This window comes from Oncorhynchus kisutch, unplaced genomic scaffold (genome assembly GCF_002021735.2).
Source record: "Oncorhynchus kisutch isolate 150728-3 unplaced genomic scaffold, Okis_V2 Okis01b-Okis20b_hom, whole genome shotgun sequence".
Classification (NCBI taxonomy): Eukaryota; Metazoa; Chordata; class Actinopteri; order Salmoniformes; family Salmonidae; genus Oncorhynchus; species Oncorhynchus kisutch.
In genome coordinates this window covers 11,486,666-11,490,606 of record NW_022261978.1, presented here as the reverse complement: position 1 = coordinate 11,490,606, position 3,941 = coordinate 11,486,666, and positions in this window count along the sequence as shown.

Below are 3,941 nucleotides of genomic sequence, written 5' to 3'. Positions count from 1 at the left end.
CACTCTTGTCTGTGGTTTTTACATGTTGCTTAAGGCTGTTTTTATATATTTATTATTGTGTTGAAAAGTGTTTTATATTTTCTCTATTTAGCCAGACGTTCTCATACCAGAGTGACGTAGTTCAGGCAGTGTCTTCAACTATGGTGCATCGTACCGGTCATTACCAGGCAGTGTCTTCAACTATGGTGCATCGTACCGGTCATTACCAGGCAGTGTCTTCAACTATGGTGCATCGTACCGGTCATTACCAGGCAGTGTCTTCAACTATGGTGCATCGTACCGGTCATTACCAGGCAGAGTAACTATGTGTGACGTGGCAGTGTGTGTGTGAGACTAGAGAGAGTGTTCTCCTGATGACCAAACGTTCAAGGCTGTGTTGTAGTAGTAGTAGTGTGTTGAAGTGGCATTATCCTCCTCCGTTTAGACTACCTGACGTTGTTGTTGTTGTTGTTGTTATCATACTAGACCACAACTATCACATGATCTTCGACGTCAATAAAGATAAACGGCATTCAAATCATCCACTCTTGTCTGTGGTTTTTACATGTTGCTTAAGGCTGTTTTTATATATTTATTATTGTGTTGAAAAGTGTTTTATATTTTCTCTATTTAGCCAGACGTTCTCATACCAGAGTGACTTAGTTCAGGCAGTGTCTTCAACTATGGTGCATCGTACCCGGTCATTACCAGGCAGTGTAACTATGGTGCATCGTACCGGTCATTACCAGGCAGTGTCTTCAACTATGGTGCATCGTACCGGTCATTACCAGGCAGTGTAACTATGGTGCATCGTACCGGTCATTACCAGGCAGTGTCTTCAACTATGGTGCATCGTACCGGTCATTACCAGGCAGTGTCTTCAACTATGGTGCATCGTACCGGTCATTACCAGGCAGTGTCTTCAACTATGGTGCACCGTCCCGGTCATTACCAGGCAGTGTCTTCAACTATGGTGCATCGTACCGGTCATTACCAGGCAGTGTAACTATGGTGCATCGTACCGGTCATTACCAGGCAGTGTCTTCAACTATGGTGCATCGTACCGGTCATTACCAGGCAGTGTCTTCAACTATGGTGCATCGTACCGGTCATTACCAGGCAGTGTCTTCAACTATGGTGCATCGTACCGGTCATTACCAGGCAGTGTCTTCAACTATGGTGCATCGTACCGGTCATTACCAGGCAGTGTCTTCAACTATGGTGCATCGTACCGGTCATTACCAGGCAGTGTCTTCAACTATGGTGCATCGTACCGGTCATTACCAGGCAGTGTAACTATGGTGCATCGTCCCGGTCATTACCAGGCAGTGTCTTCAACTATGGTGCATCGTACCAGTCATTACCAGGCAGTGTCTTCAACTATGGTGCATCGTACCGGTCATTACCAGGCAGAGTAACTATGGTGCATCGTACCGGTCATTACCAGGCAGTGTCTTCAACTATGGTGCATCGTACCAGTCATTACCAGGCAGTGTCTTCAACTATGGTGCATCGTCCCGGGCATTACCAGGCAGTGTCTTCAACTATGGTGCATCGTACCGGTCATTAACTGGTGTCCTGTCTTCACGGTGAATTGTTTGTGTTCCTCATCAATCTTCACACAATACCCCATAATGACAAAGTAAAAATAGATTTAGAAAGCGTCACCTTTTTCATATTAGCTCCCTGTACGTTGAGAACGCTTGCTCTGCGTCTGCGCACTCACTTTTCACTCTGTTACTTGATTTGAGTGGTGGTTAGAGCGTCACGAGGTATTTGGTTCTCTGTCCGTTCTCTTTTCTGTAACCCGTTGCGTTTTCTTATTGCGGCACGCCCTCGCAATGTCCTATCATCCCACATGCATCACACTTTTCATGTTTGAATTTAGTCAGACGCTATGTGTTGGCCTTAGCAACGATAACAGTTTATTGGCTGCTTCCCCTTCTTTGAAGCCAGCGCATTTCTATGAATGGTTTATCAGGGCGCAACAGGTTTTCTCATTGAGTTGCATGTTTGTCCACCGACAATGCGTATGAGTATGGATTTCTGTTTAGCGGCATCAGTTATTTCATTAGCAGCAAACAAAACATCCATTATTTCACAGTACTCCTCTCATTCCTGATTTGTAGGATCAACTAGTGGTAGCGAACCTATTGTTGCCAAAGCCATCTTTTCCGATTCTCTCTCCCCGGACACAGTTAATAATTTGTTCCCGTATCCAGGGAATCCATCCTCCAGAATCTTCCACCGCTCACTTGAGTCTCGCATCCGGCGTCGCGCGCCAAACTCTCGGTCGAATGCGTGGCAAACAAATCCAACGCTGTCCTCCATAGCTATCCTCATCGACATCTATGTAGTATTTTAGGATTGAGTCAATACTGCCATCTATTGGTAAACATAATACTTAACATAAATATACCAGGTTAGTACAGTACCAATTTCCAAAACATCGTTTTTGAGAATTTGGCAGTACGTCCAACCAGTCTCACAACCGGCAGACCACTTGTAACCACGCCAGCCCAGGACCTCCACATCCGGCTTCTTCTACTGTGGGATCGTCTTGAGACCAGCCACCTGGACAGCTGATGAAACTGAGGGTTTCTGCACAAACTGTCACACCAGGGGTCTTGACCTGACTGCAGTTCGGCATTGTAACCGATTTCAGTGGGTAAATGCCCCCCTTCGATGGTCACTGCCACTCTGTAGGGCTCTTCACTATTAATCCTGGTTTCTACTGTACCGGGTAGATGGCAGACAGCGTGTATGGAGAAGTGGACTCCTGGTTTCTACTGTACCGGGTAGATGGCAGACAGCGTGTATGGAGGAGTGGACTCCTGGTTTCTACTGTACCGGGTAGATGGCAGACAGCGTGTATGACGTCGTGTGTTCGAGCGGTTTGCTGATGTCAACGTTGTGAACCGAGTGCCCCATGGTGGCGGTGGGGTTAAGGTATAGGCAGGCGTAAGCTACGGACAACAAACACAATTGGATTTTATTGTTGCCAATTTCAATGCACAGAGATCCTGAGGTCCGTTGTCATGCCATTCATCCGCCTCCATCACCTTATGTTTCAGCAGGATAACGCACGGCCCCATGTCGCAATGATCTGGACACAAGTCCTGGAAGCTGAACATGTCTCAGTTCATCCACGGCCTACATACTCACCAGACATGTCATCCATTGAGCATGTTTGGGATGCTCTGGATCGACATATATGACAGCGTGTTCCACTTCCCACCAATATCCAGAAACTTCACACAGCCAATGAAGAGGAGTGGAATGTTGTTCCACTCAACAGCCAATGAAGAGGAGTGGAATGTTGTTCCACTCAACAGCCAATGAAGAGGAGTGGAATGTTGTTCCACTCAACAGCCAATGAAGAGGAGTGGAATGTTGTTCCACTCAACAGCCAATGAAGAGGAGTGGAATGTTGTTCCACTCAACAGCCAATGAAGAGGAGTGGAATGTTGTTCCACTCAACAGCCAATGAAGAGGAGTGGAACAACATTCCACAATCAACAGCCTGATCAACTCTATGGAAGAAGGGGTCTACTGTTTAGTGTCACAATGCATTAAACACATGGTGATCACACCAGATAACGACTGGTTTTCTGATCCAAGGTATCTGTGACCAACTGAATGCATATCTATATTCCCAGCCCTAAAAATGGTCAAAGACCCCAGCCACCCCAGTCATAGACTGTTCTGTCTACTACCGCATGGCAAGCGGTAGCGGAGTGCCAAGTCAAGGACAAAAAGGCTTCTCAACAGTTTTCACCCCCAGGCCTTAAGACTTCTGAACAGGTAACCAATGGTTACCCGGACTATTTGCATTGTGTGTGTGTGTCCCCCCCCCCTCTTTTACGCTGCTGCTACTCTCTGTTTATCTTATTTGCATAGTCACTTTAACTATACATTCATGTACATACTACCTCAATTGGCCCGACCAACCAGTGCTCCCG